The 20,835-nt window shown below is 42.7% G+C and overlaps 1 protein-coding gene across 3 annotated transcripts in view; it reads left to right on the top strand.

Moving 5' to 3' along the window:
• The window catches only part of CLIP2 (CAP-Gly domain containing linker protein 2), a 141,379-nt gene that overhangs the window by 803 nt on the left and 119,741 nt on the right, over positions 1-20,835 (top strand). The gene's annotated exons all lie outside the window — the stretch shown is intronic.

Below are 20,835 nucleotides of genomic sequence, written 5' to 3' on the forward strand. Positions count from 1 at the left end.
AAATAGTGGGTAAATGATATATAGATATTAGATTAATAGATAGATAGATAGATAGATAGATAGATAGATAGATAATAGATATGTAGATAGCTATAGATATAAGATGTAATAAATATTAGAGATAAAGGTATTAGATAGATAAACATGTAGATAGTCGGTAGATGATATATAGATATTAGATAAGTAGATAGATACATAGAAAGATAAATATTAGAGATAGATATTAGATATGTAGATAGATATTAAGTAGATAATAGATATATTAGATAGGTAGATAGATATTAGATAGATATATAGGTGGATAGATATTAGATTGATAGAAATAGATATTACGTAGAGAGAGTAAGAGAGAGAGATATTAGACAAATATTAGCTAGATAATGAGATAGGTGGATGGATAGGGACCTGCATGGGCAGACAGGGAGGCTTGTAATTTGTGCTGCTCTAATAGAAAGAATACATAGATGCATATTGTAGCTTCTGTTTGCAAGAAACATTGGTTGTGGATACATTGTTTCAACTGTGATGACCATTGTAGTAGTACAACTTTTAAGGCTACTTTCACACTCACGTTTGGTGTGGATCCGTCATGGATCTGCACAAACGCATCCGTTCAGATAATACAACCGCATGCATACATTTAGAACGGATCCGTTTGTATTATCTCTAACATAGCTAAAACGGATCAGTCTTGAACACCATTGAAAGTCAATGGAAGATGGATCAGTTTTCTGTTGTGCCATATTGTGTCAGTGAAAACGGATCCGTTTGGCTCAGTTTCGTCAGACGGACACCAAAGCGCTGCAAGCAGTGTTTTGGTGTCCGCCTCCAGAGCGGGATGGAGGCGGAACGGAGGCAAACTGATACATGCTGAGCGGATCCTTTTGCATTCAGAATGCATTAGGGCAAAACTGATCCGTTTTGGACCGCTTGAGAGAGCCCTGAACGGATCTCACAAACGGAAACCAAAGCGCCAGTGTGAAAGTAGCCTAACTTTGGCCATGTAAGTCACGTCTTGGGCCCTTCCTGATGTATCATGGTCCATGTGGAGATATGAGGTTCCAGTGTGACATGGATTATATAGTCTAACCCTGCAGCTCTTTTCCTGTTGAGGCCAGCACATCTCTTGTATGTCTTTCTCATCCTGTAATGTAGAATGGAACATTTTTTGTTTTATTTGTGTTGAGATTTAGTTTTGTTGAGATCTGTAACTTTTTGACCTATCACATATAAATCCGTGGCCCATCACATCACTGTATCCTTGACTGTACTGCAGCAGTTTCCATTTCCACATTTCTACTTGAGGTTCTTCACTTTAATTCTCATTATTTTCCGTTTTTATTATTTTTTATCTTTTCCTTGTGAAATAGTCAACTAAATATGTTGACATTGTAACCAAGTGTATTGGTTGCTGGCTGGATTAACCACTTAGTTGACTCTATAACCATCCATTGAGGAGGGGAAAAGCTCCCTTGCTATGTTTATTCTATCCATGAGTAAGCAGATATATCAGTGCCAAGTTCTAGGGCCACTTAGAGGAAGCCTTCTAGATGGAGCGCTGCTGTGCCATTCCATTAGGGAGGACCTATTACTTGGCATATTAGACCTAATGTCAGGATGACACTGCAGTCATGCTTCTAGATCCTTACAGAAGAATATGGTATTAGAAGCATATAACGGGTGTATATTATGTATATGAGAAAGGATAATAGGGGTCTTAGTCCTAAATGAGTTTTCATATTTGAGTACCCATTATGTTGATGTTGAGCAATTCAGTTCTCGCATTGCCTACTGATGCCAATCTGTATTTTTATAAAATAAATGACTGTGATAATACTATTTAACATCAAAATCTTCTTCTCCATGAATGGAATATCACAAAAGGGCAAATGTTTATTGGAAGTAGAAGAGCTTTACCTTGCCACCATGTCTATAATGTGTGGCTCAGATAATAGTCTATGAAGGACATGAACTTTTAGTTCTGGGTTCAAGTTATTGGTTGAAGTAGGACAGAAGGTTATGTTGTAATTCAGTTCTGGAGGAGGCGGGTGAACAGCTAATTCCATAGTTTGGGAATACAGGCCCCTCCACAATCTGCAATAAATGGTGTAATTACTTCCTGTCTCTCTGTATGCTTCTAGAGTGCCAAATCCAATCACGGAAATTCAACTTTTGTTTAGTGTAATGCTGCATTCTTTCGTTCATTAACGTCTGGTGTATTATCGTAAAGTGTTTTCAGTAGAAGCAGGATAAACAGAGTTATTATAGTCTTTCCTATCGCATAACCATAGATAGAAGGTTCAGCTGACCCAAGAGTGACTGTGGGGAGAAGACTGGGTGCATTGTGTTTTATGATCCTACCAACCTCTTGCTGAGGATTTAGGTTTAAAGGTCTTCTGTCAGCAGAACCATTGTAGAAAGAGGGGGTGCAAATGAGGTCTTCACAAGCTCTGCCTCTAATGCTACCAGATGCGAGGCAGCTATCCTATAAGTCAATGTTCCAACTATTAAACAGGCCTTGAGACATTACTCAGATATTAAATAAGCCAGCATCTCATCTGATTACAGTTGTTTTGGGGTAATTGCCCCTCATTACTGCAGAACAGAGAGTACTGGCTTAAAGTGGTTGTGTCACATCACCAAGTGGCATTTATCAGGTAGAGAAGGTTAACACAACTTTTACTAAAGTATGTTATTCTCCATATTATTGCCTCCTTTGATGGCTTGATTCATTTTTCCTTCATTTTATGCACTGCTCGTTTCCATAGTTACGACCACCCTGCAATCCAACAGCGGTGGCCGTGCTTACACACTTGAGGAAAAAGTACTGACTTCTCTGGTGGCTGGGACCATGGGAGTACACAAAGGCTGGTGCTTTTTTCTACAGTATGGAAGCACAGCCACCACTGATGGGTGGTCATAAGCATCGAAACGAGCAGTGCATAATGTGATGGAAAAATTACAATACATTAGTAAGTGCCTTGTATTAACTTTCTCTACATAATAAATGCTATCTGCTGAAGTGAGACAACCCCTTTAACTGGGTGAGAGGCCTAGGTCAGGATTCTGGGAATACTATATCTCTTTTTAGTGAAACAGGCTGGCCTGCGACATGTGCACAGGTCAGCAGAAGCTAGTAGTCTTGGTCCAATCCCCATCTTTGGCTTTATTTCTGAAAAAACTGAACTTTTAATATATGCAAATGAGCCTCTAAGAGCATGAGGGGAGTTGCCATTAGACTTAGAGACTCTGTTCTCCCTGCTGCTCCCGCACCCTCTGCAATTTGATTGACAGGGACAGGCAGCCTAAACATCATCACACCTGGCCCTGACTTCTCCTAGTCTTGTGCCTTTTACAATAGGCTTCAGTAACCAGCGCAGGCGCAGTACAGGAGAGCTTTATGAACTTTGTCCATATATAATGATTGCATCTACTTTACTAAGTGCATTATTATCTTATTTCTGTGATTTTCTTCAATAATATGGCCAGGGACATCCGCACATTTATATATCATACCGTGCAGGATGTTTTTACCTTTGTTTCTTCTGTGATTTTTTTGTCACAGGAAAGCGGCTCACTGGCAGTTCTCCTCTGTACTATGGCAGGTACTGAAGTGCACTGCAACGGCGCAAGACTAGGAGAAGTCAAGGCAAGGCAACATGACATTTTACACTGCCTGCCCGGCCAATCAAAGTGTAGTCAGCCGCATAGAGAAAGGACACTCTAGGAGTAATGTCAACGCCCCCATTGCTCCTAGAGGCTTATTTGCATGTATTAAAAAAAGTTCCGTTTTCTCAGAAAGCCACATGGGGACAGGGCCAAGACTGCAAGCTTCTGCTGACCAAGTGCCACAGGTCAGCCTGTATCACTACAATGATTCTGGCGTCAAAACCCCTTTTAATAGCTGTTGGTGAATGTTATATCTCGCTTTTTCTTTTGGTGTTTTGTTGTTTCTTTTCCATACAGGAGTTGTATGAACTAGGCTCAACACATCTCTGCATCGGACGCTCTGATTCCATCAAATATTTTAGAGTAAATGGGGTGCTGTTAATTTATAGGGGGTCTGCAGTTTTTTTAAACTGATGATCTATCCTCTGGATAGATCATCAGCATCTGATCAGCGGGGGTCCGACACCCGGGGCCCCTGCCGATCAGCTATTTGAGAAGGCAACGGCTCTGGCAGTATCGCTGTGGCCTTCTTGCTGTTTACCGCAGGCCCAGTGACGTCACGACCAGTATCATCTAGCCTGGGCGGGGCTAAGCTCCATTCAAGTGAACAGAGCTTAGCCCCGCTCAGGCCATTGATACTAGTCCTGACATCACTGGGCCTGCGGTAAACAGCGATAAGGCCGCTGTCTTCTCAAGCAGCTGATCGGCGGGGGTCCCGGTTTTCATAAATAATTATGACTAATATATACAGTACAGACCAAAAGTTTGGATACACCTTCTCATTCAAAGAGTTTTCTTTATTTTCATGACTATGAAGGCATCAAAACTATGAATTAACACATGTGTGAAACAACTGAAAATATGTCATATTCTAGGTTCTTCAAAGTAGCCACCTTTTGCTTTGATTACTGCTTTGCACACTCTTGGCATTCTCTTGATGAGCTTCAAGAGGTAGTTCCCTGATGGTCTTCCAACAGTCTTGAAGGAGTTCCCAGAGATGCTTAGCACTTGTTGGCCCTTTTGCCTTCACTCTGCGGTCCAGCTCACCCCAAACCATCTCGATTGGGTTCAGGTCCGGTGACTGTGGAGGCCAGGTCATCTGGCGCAGCACCCCATCACTCTCCTTAATGGTCAAATAGCCCTTACTTTCAAAGTTTACCCAATTTTTCGGCTGACTGACTGACCTTCATTTCTTAAAGTAATGATGGCCACTCGTTTTTCTCTACTTAGCTGCTTTTTTCTTGCCATAATAAAAATTCTAACAGTCTATTCAGTAGGACTATCAGCTGTGTATCCACCTGACTTCTCCTCAACGCAACTGATGGTCCCAACCCCATTTATAAGGCAAGAAATCCCACTTATTAAACCTGACAGGGCACACCTGTGAAGTGAAAACCATTTCAGGGGACTACCTCTTGAAGCTCATCAAGAGAATGCCAAGAGTGTACAAAGCAGTAATCAAAGCAAAAGGTGGCTACTTTGAAGAACCTAGAATATGACATATTTTCAGTTGTTTCACACTTGTTTGTTATGTATATAATTCCACATGTGTTAATTCATAGTTTTGATGCCTTCAGTGTGAATCTACAATTTTCATAGTCATGAAAATAAAGAAAACTCTTAAAATGAGAAGGTGTGTCCAAACTTTTGGTCTGTACTGTATATGTATGGTCAGGCAATCCAATAATTTACTTGCTAGTCTTCAAGGATATGAAATTCCATACCATACCACTCAGTTGATAATTTTTATACTTGTCAGGCCTCGTTCACACGAACGTTTTTTTTGCGAGTGTACGGACGTTTTTTTGTGTTCCGTATACGGAACCATTCATTTCAATGGTTCCGCATTAAAAACGAAATGTGTTCCGTATGCATTCCGTTTCCGTATTTCCGTTTTTCCGTTCCGTTGAAAGATAGAACATGTCCTATATTTGGCTGCAAATCACGTTCCGTGGCTCCATTCAAGTCAATGGGTCCGCAAAAAAAACAGAACACATACGGAAATGCATCCGTATGTCTTCCGTATCGTTCCGTTTTTGCTACACCATTTATTGAAAATGTTATGTCCAGCCCAATTTTTTCTATGTAATTACTGTATACTGTACATGGCATACGGAAAAACGGAACGGAAAAACGGAAAGAAAACGGAAACACAACGGAACTCAAAAACGGAACAACGGACCGCAAAAAACTATAAAAGCCATACGTTCGTGTGAACTAGGCCTTATAGTGATAAACCACAGCAGTGTAGGATCTGTCAGCTTCAGACAGGTTGTCCATGCTGGATCTCATGAGCCCTGTGATGGTTGGGCCTCATTTTGCTGTTATCGCGTCAGTGTTTTTTTGTGTGTTCTTTCTAGTTTATGTTGTCCCATAATTCCAAGAAGCAGACACTAGGGAATTTAAGGATTTTGCATGTCACATGTGTACTATTTGGTTCCCTCTGAGATGAGTGTTGGTAGAGTTGTCTACTGTTTGTGTCTCTCAGCTGAGTGACTGTGCACCTTTCTAGGGCCAAGGGAGAGATGACTAAATCATTTTTTGTCTGACAACTGTCCACTGTGTATTGCTAGCTAAAATCCACACATATGATGTTGTAAGGAATTCCTGCTTTAGATAGTGCTACACCCAATTCTTACTTTTAAAGAGCATCTGTCAGCATGATCAACCATATTAAACCAGGTATACTGCCTTGTAGGGTTGATCATGCTGATTAAAACGATACCTTTGTTATGTCTGTAATTAGAACCGTTGCCGAGATACCTGTATTTTTACTAATATGCAAATGAGCTTGTTTGAACATCAAGGGGCCGGATTCGGATTGACCCCTTGGAGCACTACTTTTGCAGCACTGCTCTGCTCTGAGCACCCCCCCTCCCCCTTGATTGACAAGGCTAGGCAATCAACTAAGTGAAATGGGGAGTGCCCAGAGCAGTGGGGTGTTACAAAAGCAGTGCCTCAAGGGCTAAGTCTGGCCCCTTGGTGCTCAAACCAGCTCATTTGCATATTGCTAAAAATGCAGATACCCCAGCAATGGTTCTACCTACAGACATAACAAAGATATTGTTTTAATCAGCATGATCAGCCCTACCAGGTGGTGTGCCTGGTTTAATAGGGTTGTTCATGCTGACAGGTGCTCTTTAATTATATAAACATTTAGATAATAAAGCTTATGAGGATTAAATATTTGCACACAGGTAACATTGACTAATACGGACAAGTGATTTTATGATATACGTTAGCCCAGATTTACTAACCCTGTAGATGGCTTAGACAGGCAGTCTAGACCTGCACCAGACTTATCACAGGGGCTCAGGCCGGATGATAAATCTTGTGCAGGAATAGACACTTTTATCTAGCTCTATATATACCAACTATTGGTTGGCTTAGTTTGAGACCAAATTTTACACCAGAATTGTTGCATAATTTTGGTGCAAAATGTCACATCGTAGGTCCTGGCCCTTTCACATAAAGCCCCACTTCTTTTCAACCAAGTCAGGCAAAAAGTTTACAAACCCTAGGTGCGGCAAATTGCATCAAAATTTCACTAACATGCCACTTTTTTAGATACATTAGTAAATCTGAACCACTGTGATATTTTTGCTAATGGGAGGGAGAATCAAGCAAACAAAACATACCTGTAGAGAATGTAGTTTATTGTACTGTCATAAACGAAGAAAAGTCTCTATATTCTGAATCTCAGCGTCACCCGAGAATGAGTGCTTACACTATGGGAGTGGATGCTGACCTCTCTAAATCACAATTTCTGAGAACAAGGGGCTCCAAATCCTTGTTTGTGTGGGAGAGCAAGACAAGCATGTGCATAGAGATGAATGAAAGGGTCTGGAATAGCCAAGCACACTCATTTTGCTGTTCCCAGGAGCACTCTCTTCTTTCAAGCACTTCTGTTTCCCTCTATGGAGAGGGGCAGCTCATGTCAATCACTATTATCACTATGATTATAATGTCTCAATTACAGAAAGATCTGATCCCTTAATCATTAGGGATGGGGCTTATTTTGGTATCGTTAGTAGCGATAAAATGAGTGGCAATGTCTTCGCTGGGAAATCCTGTGTATAGACAGGTGTCTATTCGGCATGTGATTTGACCTATAGCAACTGGATCCTAAAATATTTTTTGGTCGATATTATCAGTCTCGCACTTAATCTTGTTGGCAGGGTGTGAGAAATGCCACCTTCTTGAGACACCACGGCAGCTGTCAGCTGTACTCAGCTACTACTTTACACTTGTGGGTCCTAGTGATATCATGCAGCACATTAGGCTCTTCATATCAGGCAAGATTGTACATACTGCATGGGATTTTTAAAGGAGGACTCGTATTAGTCTTCCATAACTATTAGGGTCTTTACATATTGCCTTAGTGGTGTAAGCATAATTAATTTAGTGGGAAAGTTCCTAGAAAGTATACTAAATAGACCCATAGGACCCTGTTCACCCATAGGAACCCCTGTTGGGCCGCTACTACAGGCAGACGGATCCAGAAAAAAAGTATACAGTGCTGTATACTTATTTAACATTGGCTCCTATGGGTGACACTCACATATGTCCACGTTCTGTTAGATAACTTAGGTAGACACTGCTTATGCAGCGTGTAAGGAGACTAAAGGTAGCCACAAACATCCAATAGCTGTGGGCCGAATGATAGTTTGGCTAACAGCTATCTCTCCTGACTGCTTCCCAACTTTCCCATGCACATACATGTTCAGCTCGGCTGAAACATGTATGTGTACTCAATGGGGAGAGGGGAGATAGCCACTTGCCAGACATAACTCCCGAGAGAACAAAGGGGGCAAAATTATTCAGTTCACCCGATCCCTCTTTTCTCTGACACCATCTGTCTGGGGAGCTTCCCAAATACATTAGACTGTCAGACAAACACTAATGTGTATGACAACCTTAGGCCTCCTGCACACGAACGTGTGCGCCCCCTGGTCGTGCTGCGGCCTGGAAATTCCGGGCCGCAATGCATGAACACCGTCCGTGGGGCAGCCGCAGTGGATTGCGGGCCCATTCACTTTAATGGGTCCACGATCCGGCCGTTCCGCAAAAAAATAGGACATGTTCTATCTTTTTGCGGAACGGAAGTACGGGACGAAACCCCACGGAAGCACTCTGTAGTGCTCCCGTAGGGTTCCGTTCCGTGCTTCCATCCCTCACCATTCCGCATCTCCGGATTTGCGGACCCATTAAAGTAAATTAAAGTGATGCGGAATGCCCACGGAACGGCACCCGTGTATTGCGGATCCGCAAATGCGGTCCGCAATACGGCAATGGGGCGCACACGTTCGTGAGCAGGAGGCCTTAAGGGTAAGTTCACACATGGCATAAATATTGTGCAGAAAATCAGCAGCATTTACATTTGAGAAATCACATCTGCACGCTGAAGAGAAATCCTGCAGGTTTTCAGTCCGCAGCTTGTCAGTCGTTGCTGCGGGTTTTACCTGCAGCTTTCAGTGCAGTGCAAAAGTTTAAAGCAGCAGAAGGCCCGCCGCGATCCTGGCAATGATGCTGCAGCAAAATCCAGTCGCTTTTAGGGGATTTTTGTGGCAGCAGTTTTCGGCCCATTGCACTGCAGAGTTTCTGCAGCAGACTTCCTACATGAGAACATACCCTAATGGTTTCAGATTATTCTTTAAAAGAAGCTCATGCTTTAAAAGGCTTGATTCATCAACGTCATTGGTGGTATATTGCTAGGATACGGCATCAATGCCCAAAGGTGACAACAGGTGATTCTCCTTAATGTGGAATGTAGGGCAGCAGTAAACGAATATTTTAGTAATTGAGTATTCTATTGATTATTTTTTACGAGTAATCGAGTAATCTAATAAGAAAAACCTTCTTAAAACAACGTATTCCTTTATAAAAACAATATTCTTTTATTTATTACAGCGGTATAGCAAATAATTGCACACACATAAGGCTTCTTTCACAGCTGCAATAGACAGTACATTCTGTCAGAAGAACAGGCCATATCTGTCAGAAGAAGGTACCATATCGGGTATATCTGGATACTGTAATGGGGTCCGGCCTTGTTACATCATTCAAGCTGGGTTTTGTAAGGACAAAAAAAAAAAAAAGCTTTGGACGATACGCAGCATGTATGCTGGAACATGGCCAGATGGCCTTGGACCACATTATAGTCAATGAGACCATATAGCTGGTTGTATCCGGCTATACCCAATACGGTATACTCCAGCAGGCTGTTCTTCTGCCAGAATGTGTATCTAAGGCTATGTTGTGAACTCTGAGAAGTCTGTTCCGGTGGAGGAACAGACTGCCGGAGTTCACTGTCTGCCATGATGTCCCCCTTCCCCAGTGCCTCCATGCCATCCACCATGTCCCCCACTCCCCCAGATCAGCCCCTCCATGCCAAATCACAGGTGCCCCATTAACCCCTCCCCACCGCGCCAATAATTTTATACATACAAAATCACAAGTCCCCCGATTGACCCCTTCCCCACGCCAATAACTTTATACATGCCATTGCCAAATCACAGGTGTCCCCATTAACCACTCTCCCCCGCCAATAACGATATTCCATTGCCAAATCATAGGTGCCCCCTTATTAACTCCCCCCCCCCCCCGCCAATAACTTTATACATGCCATTGCCAAATCTCAGGTGCCCCCATTCCCCCCCTCCACCCTGCCGCTGCTGCTGCTAACTTTATACTTACCTTTCCTGGCAGTGTAGCGTGCGCTGACACATGGAGTCCGCAGGAGATGCGTCTCCATCCCAGCATGCACTGGGACCTGACGTCACACACATCGTCAGCCAGCGCGCTGATGATGTGTGAACGCAAGGTCCTGCAGCGCGGTGCCAACGGAAGTCCACGGAGCGGTGAGTGAGAAGCTTCATTTCACTCACGCTCCGTTGTCATGTGATTTAAACGAATCCTCGATGCAGGGAAACTCGATTAAATCGATGAATCGTTTCAGCCCTAGTGGAATGGAGGCATTATAACCTAGTTACATTTCTACAGCACTCTCATAGGAAAAGACTGTTCTAATAGGGATGGTGCATGAGACAGTACAGAGAGCAACTCTGAGAGCAAGTCTGTCATCAGGACCAACTCTATTTACCAGCTATAATGCCGAGCAGGGTTAATCCTGCGGAGCAAGATTATACTTTTTTATGCATTTACGTTGCGCCGTTACCGAGATATAGCTGTTTTTATTTTATTTTTAGCAAATTAGCCTCCCAGACCACCAGATCTACACCATCCTACACCAGCCAGGCATATCACTTGGCCCTTTAATTTTATGCCTGAGCAGAATTTATCCCTGTCGGCGCATGTGCAAAGCATCTGTGCTGCTGAGGAAGCTACAGCGCAAGCCTGAGATTACAGGGCTGGCTCTGTCAATCAAGAGGAATGGGGGTGTATCAGGTGGTGCAGTGCAGTGAGGGGCTTGGGCCTACCCCTTGGTGCACCAATATCCAACTTTACATATAAATAAAAGATGGCTATATCTAATGGATAAAAAAAAGTACCATTTTACTCAGAGGGATCAATCGTACCTTATATTACACCTGGTTTAATAGGGTTGATTCTGCTGTTGGCACTTTCACTGTTCAGAGAACGCCCAAACTTGGGCGTTTTTCTCTGTTCAGTTTTGTAGGATGTGCACCCTATGTACCAATCTTACTTAAACAGTGTACCAAGGCGCAGGTCACTGTTTTCCAGATTTGGCAGGAGACTTTGTATCATGGGTCTGTTGTCGTAAACTTGTAATGTGGAATTCAGCTCTTTGTCAGTGGCAGGACTGGGTCCTAGTGAATCGAGTAGATAGGGCGCATTGATGTTTGGCCATGAGAGAATGTGTTTTCCTCTGAATGCGCTGTTCTGGAATGGCTCATTTGTATTCAGCGTGGATTCAGTCTGCACTACATGGTCCCAGCTGCCAGTTACACTCTTCTGTTTGCTTCCTCAGTCGTCCCACTATTTCAGTGGTGATGGGATTGTTATTCTTTGCCATTAATATTCAGTATCATTGTTTAACTCCAGTGAATGAGCCCTCTTCTCTAATGCGTGGAAGGGGTGACGTTCTATCTGTGCACTCCTGTTTTGCTATTTGTCTCTTTTTCTCTGTACGTTTTATTATAATAGCTCATACTGATTCAGTTTGTATCCTGAGCCAAAGGCAATGACTTCATATGACATCCTGCAATAATACGAACAGGATTGCACCACATTTGTGACTCACACTTCCAATAACTGAGCAGAGTTTGGGTTCTCTGACTTCCTGTTAGTGCTACCACCACTTTAATAACATATATGCGGTTTACTATTTATCCTTCGAAATGACAAGACCCATTCAGGTCTAATCTGCCTTCCCTAAATGACAGTGTATGGCGCATGTAGGATATAAAAGCACATGAGGGCAGAGATGAAAAGAAGCAATGATAAAGTATTATTTCCTGTTGAAGAAACGCCAAGGCATGTTTTCCCGGAATGCTGAGCCCATTCTAAATTTAGTGTGCAAACCAGAACAGTCTGTGACAGTAGACTGTAAGGGTATTGTACCCATTGTACGGTACTGCGGCAAAAACCACAGTCAAGCACAATGTGTGAATGCACCCTAACTGGCTCTTATATCTGGTGTTACATAATGTAACAAAGGGGTTTTCTGGGAGTTTAATATTGATAGCCTATCCTTAGGGCTCATGCCTACAAACCTAAGGGCTCCGTGCCCGTGCTGCGCACCGCAAATTGCGGTCTGCAATGCATGGGCACAGACCGTGGAGCAGCCGCATGCGGATCACGGACCCATTCACTTGAATGGAGTCCGCGATCCGCATCCGATGGTCCGCACTGCAAAAAAAGTAGTGCATGCGCTACTTTTTTGCGGTGCGGAGGCACGGACAGAAACACCATGGGAGCTTCCGTGGGCTTCCGTTCCGTGCTTCCGTTCCGCATCTCCCAGATTGCAGACCCATTGAATGGGTCCGCGATCCGTGATGCAGGATGCACACGGCCGGTGCCCGTGTATTGCGGACCCGCCATATGCGGGCCACAATACAACCACGGGCAGCACATAGCCGTATGCATGAGCCCTTAGGGTAGGTCATCAGCATCAGATCATCCTGGCACCCCCACGATCCGCTGTTTTTAGAAGCCAGGGCACTCCAGTGAGCGCTGTAGCCTCCTCACAACTTACCAAGCTCAGCCCCATATCTTGTATAGTGGCTATGTGCGGTACTGCAGCCCTTTCCCATTCACATAAACGGGGCTGAATTGTGCCTAGGCCACATGACCAATCAACATAACATCACTGGCCTAGGAAGAGGCCGCAGAATTCAGTTGGAGCACCGCAGCCTCGTTGGGGGTGATTGGAGTTAGAGCCCCCACTGATCAGATATTGATGACCTATCCAACTGGAAAACCCCTTCATTTCAGATCTCCCATATCTGAATATATATTTTTTTCTCACTGTTAGTTTAGTTGCCCATCACTGGTGGTCATAGAAATCAGCATCCTGAGCACTGACTTTCAGGTGAGACTGAAGAAGCATAGATTTACTGTAAAGTATATGGAAGGGAAACAGCAGCAGTCTGAACCTCTGATAAGAAAGTGGATTACTGACAGCCATTACCTAAGTGGCAGCCACATATTATAATTGTTTCTTTTCATATTATATTAGTCAGTAGCATCTAGCTTTATCATAAACTCATGCTGCTGAGTATTAAAGTAAGAATTTGCAACAGTGTAAATTGCCAAGTATTGAAATATTATGCTTTTCAAAGTTTCATCAAAAGTCCAGCTTTATAAATAACGACTGCACCAAAACTAGATGTTTTGCACAATATTGGGCCCTATATTCCTGCTTTTATGAATGAGCAGGGCAGGAAGGTTATATGTGTGTCCCAAACAGACAACAGCCAGCCCTTCATTGATGGACACAACCATTGGAAGAATAAACATTGATTTCATGGCGTCAATGTAGATGGTTGGCGATTTATGAAAATTAATATTTATCTAGGTTATTTCACATTAGACAGCTATTCCCCCCCCCCCCCCCCCCATCCCCAATCCTTTAGATCAATAGTACATAAGCAGCTTTATTCCTTCCATCCTTCTAATAGTAGAATATTGCTATAGGAACTTTCCATGTGGATTTGAGGAGCTTTCCAGTAATACCATGCAGGTCTACTGGAAGGAGACAAATTCTGCATTTCCTTCTGTTTCCAAAATGCCTGTGCACAATATTTATGATTATGTCCATATGGAAAGTGTCAGGAGGGTTTCCATTCTTTCATACGTGTTGAAATTAGGCTATGTTCACAACACATATTTTTTATGGGGAAAAACCAACGTGTATTTAGAATCTGCTTTAGAAATGAGAGGGTCCCTCTGCTACAGATCTGCAGTTTAATATGCTGCAGATCCGCACACCAATGAGCCCCATTCAGTGGCCTGAGAACTGTACTAGGAGGAGTCCAGGCTGCCGCATCAAAGTTAAGCCATCCTCCTTTAGACTCTAGTGTATTTTTTTTTTTAGTATGTAGATTGGCACTCACTTAAACAATCAACGTATTAAATGGGGACAAACAATCAGCCTCGGATTCGTGATATCACAACTCTGGGAACATCAGGTCCTGGTGCCTCCAGTGCGGAGCACGTGTTCCCTCTTGTGCAAGTGGATGAGGTGAGTTTTTTTTTTAAAGGATCTGTTGGCACTACAAAGGGTGGAGGTGGGGGTGTTGATTAGATGGGCCATTATTATTACTGGGGGCATAATGGGAACACATATATATATATATATACTGGGGGCACAATGAGCAGCATATGTATACTGGGGGCATAACGGGAGCAAATAAATACAAAAATCCAGGGCAGCACACCTAGCAAACATATAAATAGAGGGGGTGCCAGCGGTACTCCACTTGACCAAAGTGTTCAATCAATAAAAAAAGAAACACACCGCAGCACTTCCAATAGGTGAAAAAATGTGGGATCCTTTATTCACCCGTGTGACGTTTCGGTCCACTTGCTGGGACCATTTTCAAGCCTTGAAAATGGTCCCAGCAAGTGGACCGAAACGTCGCACGGGTGAATAAAGGATCCCACATTTTTTCACCTATTGGAAGTGCTGCGGTGTGTTTCTTTATATATATATATATATATATATATATATACAGTTGCAAGAAAAAGTATGTGAACCCTTTGAAATGATGTGGATTTCTGCACAAATTGGTCATAAAATGTCATCTGATCTTCATCTAAGTCACAACAATAGACAATCACAGTCTGCCTAAACTAATAACACACAAATAATTAAATGTTACCATGTTTTTATTGAAGACACCATGTAAACATTCGCAGTGCAGGTGGAAAAAGTATGTGAACCCCTAGACTAATGACATCTCCAAGAGCTAATTGGAGTGAGGTGTCAGCCAACTGGAGTCCAATCAATGAGATGAGATTGGAGGTGTTGGTTACAGCTGCCCTATAAAAAACACACACCAGTTCTGGGCTTGCTTTTCACAAGAAGCATTGCCTGATGTGAATGATGCCTCGCACAAAAGAGCTCTCAGAAGACCTACAATTAAGAATTGTTAACTTGCATAAAGCTGGAAAGGGTTATAAAAGTATCTCCAAAAGCCTTGCTGTTCATTAGTCCACTAGTCCACGGTAGGACAAATTGTCTATAAATGGAGAAAGTTCAGCACTGCTGCTACTCTCCCTAGGAGTAGCCGTCCTGTAAAGATGACTGTAAGTGCACAGCGCAGACTGCTCAATGAGGTGAAGAAGAATCCTAGAGTGTCAGCTAAAATCTTACAAAAGTCTCTGGTATATGCTAACATCTCTGTTAGCGAATCTACGATACGTAAAACACTAAACAAGAATGGATTTCATGGGAGGATACCACAGAGGAAGCCACTGCTGTAAAAAAAAAAACATTGCTGCACGTTTACAGTTTGCACAAGAGCACCTGGATGTTCCACAGCAGTACTGGCAAAATATTCTGTGGACAGATGACACCAAAGTTGAGCTGTTTGGAAGAAACACACAACACTATGTGTGGAGAAAAAGAGGCACAGCACACCAACATCAAAACCTCATCCCAACTGTGAAGTATGGTAGTGGGGGCATCATGGTTTGGGGCTGCTTTGCGTCAAGGCCTGGACGGATTGCTATCATCAAAGGAAGTTTATCAAGACATTTTGCAGGAGAACTTAAAGAGGACCTTTCATCGGTCCAAACATTGTAAGATAATTATCAGGCTACATAGAGCGGCGCCCAGGGATCTCACTGCACTTACTATTATCCCTGGGCGCCGCTCCGTTCGTCCGTTTTGTCCTCCGGTATCTTCACTGAATTGGTTCTACTAGGTAGAGTCTGCCCTGTTTCACCCTGGGCGTGTAGGAATTATAACAGTTTGCATATGTGCTTCCAACTTGTTAGGAACCAAAAGTAATGGAACAATTGGCTTCTCAGCTGTTCCATGGCCAGGTGTGTGTTATTCCCTCATTATCCCAATTACAATGAGCAGATAAAAGGTCCAGAGTTAATTTCAAGTGTGCTATTTGCATTTGGAATCTGTTGCTGTCAACTCTCAAGATGAGATCCAAAGAGCTGTCACTATCAGTGACGCAAGCCATCATTAGGCTGAAAAAACAAAACAAACCCATCAGAGAGATAGCAAAAACATTAGCCGTGGCCAAAACAACTGTTTAGAACATTCTTAAAAAGAAGGAACGCACTGGTGAGCTCAGCAACACCAAAAGACCCGGAAGACCACGGAAAACAACTGTGGTGGATGACCGAAGAATTCTTTCCCTGGTGAAGAAAACACCCTTCACAACAGTTGGCCAGATCAAGAACACTCTCCAGGAGGTAGGTGTATATGTGTCAAAGTCAACAATCAAGAGAAGACTTCACCAGAGTGAATACAAACGGTTCACCACAAGATGTCAACCATTGGTGAGCCTCAAAAACAGGAAGGCCAGATTATAGTTTGCCAAACGACATCTAAAAAAGCCTTCACAGTTCTGGAACAACATCCTATGGACAGATGAGACTAAGATCAACTTCTACCAGAGTGATGGGAAGTGAAGAGTATGGAGAAGGAAATTAACTGCTCATGATCCTAAGCATACCACCTCATCAGTGAAGCATGGTGGTGGTAGTGTCATGGCTTGGGAATGTATGGCTGTCAATGAAACTGGTTCACTTGTATTTATTGATGATGTGACTGCTGACAAAAGTTCTGAAGTGTTTCGGGCAATATTATCTGCTCATATTCAGCCAAATGCTTCAGAACTCATTGGACGGCGCTTCACAGTTCAGATGGACAATGACCCAAAGCATACTGCAAAAGCAACCAAAGAGTTTTTTAAGGGAAAGAAGTGGAACGTTATGCAATGGCCAAGTCAATCACCTGACCTGAATCCGATTGAGCATGCATTTCACTTGCTGAAGACAAAACTGAAGGGAAAATGCCCCAAGAACAAGCAGGAACTGAAGACAGTTGCAGTAGAGGCCTGGCAGAGAATCACCAGGGATGAAACTCAGCGTCTGGTGATGTCTATGCATTCCATACTTCAGGCTGTAATTGACTGCAAAGGATTTGCAACCAAGTATTAAAAAGTGAAAGTTTGATTTATGATTATTATTCTGTCCCATTACTTTTGGTTTCTTAACAAGTGGGAGGCACATATGCAAACTGTTGTAATTCCTACATCGTTCACCTGATTTAGATGTAAATACCCTCAAATTAAAGCTGACAGCCTGCAGTTAAAGCACATCTTGTTTGTTTCATTTCAAATCCATTGTGGTGGTGTATAGAGCCATAAATGTTAGAATTGTGTCGATGTCCCAATATTTATGGACCTGACTGTATCTTACAATGTTTGGACCGATGAAAGGTCCTCTTTAAGGCTATCTGTCCACCAGCTGAAGCTCAACAGAAGATGGGTGTTGCAACAGGACAACGACCCAAAGCATAGGAGTAAATCAACAACAGAATGGCTTAAACAGAAGAAAATACGCCTTCTGGAGTGGCCCAGTCAGAGTCCTGACCTCAACCCGATTGAGATGCTGTGGCATGACCTCAAGAAAGCGATTCACACCAGACATCCCAAGAATATTGCTGAACTGAAACAGTTCTGTAAAGAGGAATGGTCAAGAATTACTCCTGACCGTTGTGCATGTCTGATCTGCAACTACAGGAAACGTTTGGTTGAAGTTATTGCTGCCAAAGGAGGTTCAACCAGTAATTAAATCCAAGGGTTAACATACTTTTTCCACCTGCACTGTGAATGTTTACATGGTATGTTCAATAAAAATATGGTAACATTTAATTCTTTGTGTGTTATTAGTTTAAGCAGACTGTGATTGTCTATTGTTGTGACTTAGATGAAGATCAGATAACATTTTATGACCAATTTGTGCAGAAATCCATATCATTCCAAAGGGACAGTTTTTCTGTTTTTAACGGCCGTTTTTTTCCTGTGTCATGTGAATGTACGCTAAAAGTTGGAGACCCTTTGACTAATCAGTTCAGCTAAAAGTAACATTATCTGTGACTGTGTATGAACATTTGCACTATTGTGGAGGATAAGTAGAGAGAGTATCTTCTAGAGTTACAACACAATACTTCTTCTAGAGTGGTTTGTAAGAGTTGATATTTTGCTTCTTTGATGTGGTGCACTGACCACAACTGGGGTATTCCTTAAAATATGTGATTACTATACAGGGGATAATTGTTATATGGAGCTTCTTTGGATTGTTTATTATCCCGCCCTTACAGAATATGCTTCATAGTTCTGTTGGGAATTTTCATCAACATATTGGATAAAGTGTTGCTTTTTGTAGGGAAACACCCTAGGAATTGGCTGGAGCAGACATGATTTGAATATACGATAGATCTTATTTCTTGCATCATGACTGTAGTTCATGATAAACAAGTTGTAATATCTTCCATCATTTGTCGTGTATCTTATATGACAATGGAATTTTAGGGTATGGTAGCTATGTATAGTATAGTAGTTTATAAGGAATGTAGAGTATAGTACTTAGTAAACTTTGGTCTTTGTCCTGATCTGTGAATGACACTCAGCAAAACGATTGTATAGGTCCTTATTCATAGCTATAAAATAGCTGTGAAATTTCTGACACCCTCGCCATGTTTCTAAAAAGTGGGCAGGGAGTGGACAGGAGGAGGCGGGGAGTGGCTGGGACAACTGTGGCCAGACTCATTTAACAACATGTGTACCAGAAAACTGGAATACATTATACCAGGAATCTACTCCAGCTCCTGGCTGGAGTAGATTTCAGGTCAGGTGCCTCTGTGGCCTCTGTGCTCATGTTGTGGACCACAAACAGCGGGTCTGCAAAACACAGCACCGGCCATTTGAACTCCATGCTCCAGTGCAGACCCATTGGCTTGAATGGGTCTGCAAACCGCAACATACAGCAAAAGATAGGACATGTCCTATCTTTTGTGGTCCGGAGGCACGGATCGGAAGCCCATGGAAATACTCGGAAGTCCTTCCTTGGGCTTCCGGGTCTGTGCCTTCCCACCGCATGTCTTATCTTTTGCCGTATGTTGCGGATCGCAGACCCTTTCAAGTGAATGGGTCCGCACCACAGCATGGAGTTCACATGGCCGGTACCCGTATTGCGGAGCCGCTGTTTGAAGTCTGCAACACAGGCTCAGAGGCCATACATTTATCTGAATGAGGCCTTAATAATTGTGACACATTTCAGTCCAGCACAGGGCAAATTAAGACCAGCTTACACAATGCCAGTCTGAATAAATCTCTCCCATAGTGTTTATTGATTATATGTATCGCAATGGTATCACAAGATTTTACAGTGTGTAATATTTTAGAGATACAGATATATCCATGTGTGTATTGTAAACATGAGAAACATGAGAACATTTGAGACGTTTGAAGAGTCCTTTGGATCCTCTTCTTCCTGACAATGGCAGGAAGCATTTTTCATGGTCATGGTCCAGCTTCCTGTACTCCTTGTCCAGCCTCAGGATTGGTATGGGGGAAGAGGTTATAGACCGTTTCTTCCAGTTCAGTGAAGCAGTGAGGGGAATTCACTAACTGAATCACTGTCTGCTGATTCACTCCAAGCCCACCGGTAGTGATTTTCTCACACTCAGCTGACAACTTCAGTCTGTGGGAGGAAGTAATGTGTAAACCGCAGATTTAAGTTCAGCAGGATGCATAGGGAATGATTGTACCTATGACCCACTACTATAACTCTTTGAAGACATCTTACAGATTTGCTTAATGTTTTAAGTCCATCTAGCTCATGAGAGATGCATTTTAAGCCAATAATTAAGGGAAAAAAGAGAGAGACAGCAGGTGCACATGCAAGACGGTTCAACTATTTTCTCCCCCAGGGTGAAACTATTGTACTATGTTATGTCATAGCCGGCTTTTAACTGTTTAATTTCAGTTACAGACCTTGTTACTGAATATTTTCTGTTGTATACTGACCGCTTGGACAAAACTACATGTCTTGACACCAGCGCAAACCATTTTATATAGTATTTTATTTTTATATACACTACTCACAAAAATTTAAGGATATTTGGCTTCCGGGTGAAATCTATGGGAAAGGTAGTTCACGCTACAGTGATATTATATCATAGAAGTAGGGCATTTAAGTAGAAGCATGCATTGGTGATTTCTTCATCTCAAACAATTTATTGAAACAAAAGCCAACAACAGCGGTGGGTATACCCCTACAAAAATGTCAATGTCTCAATAACTTGTCAAGTGGCCTTGAGCATCAATTACAGCTTGACAAAGACGTCTCATGCTGTTCCCAAGTCGACTCATTGTCTGCTGAGCCATGGCATCCCACTCTTCTTGAAGGACAGCCCTCAGGTCATTGAGGTTCTGGGGTACAGAGTTATGAACCTCTACATGGTGACTCAGCTGATCCCATAGGTTTTCAATGGGATTCAGGTCTGGAGAAAGTGCAGGCCACTCAATTTGAGGTACCCCAGTGATGCAACCTCCATGAGCTGGCGCATTGTCGTCCATGAAGATGAAATTAGGCCTGTGCTGTTTATGCAGAGGCACAATGACTTGGTTAATGATGTTATTCAAGTAGTATGGGCTTGTCACTGCACCATTCACAAAGTGTAGGGCAGTTCCGTATTGACTCGACACACCT

The sequence above is a fragment of the Bufo bufo genome, chromosome 3 (genome assembly GCF_905171765.1).
Source record: "Bufo bufo chromosome 3, aBufBuf1.1, whole genome shotgun sequence".
NCBI lineage: Eukaryota > Metazoa > Chordata > Amphibia > Anura > Bufonidae > Bufo > Bufo bufo.